Below are 244 nucleotides of genomic sequence, written 5' to 3'. Positions count from 1 at the left end.
TGTCTCAGGTAGGACAGGGTGTCTCAGGTAGGACAGGGTGTCTCAGGTAGGACAGGGTGTCTCAGGTAGAACAGAGCGTCTCAGGTAGGACAGGCTGTCTAAGGTAGAACAGAGTGTCTCAGGTAGGACAGGGTGTCTCAGGTAGGACAGGGCGTCTCAGGTAGGACAGAGCGTCGCAGGTAGGACAGGGTGTCTCAGGTAGGACAGGGTTTCTGAGGTAGGACAAAGTGTCTCAGGTAGGACA

Source organism: Austrofundulus limnaeus, unplaced genomic scaffold (assembly GCF_001266775.1).
Source record: "Austrofundulus limnaeus strain Quisiro unplaced genomic scaffold, Austrofundulus_limnaeus-1.0 Scaffold479, whole genome shotgun sequence".
Lineage (NCBI taxonomy): Eukaryota > Metazoa > Chordata > Actinopteri > Cyprinodontiformes > Rivulidae > Austrofundulus > Austrofundulus limnaeus.
This window is presented reverse-complemented; position numbering follows the sequence as displayed.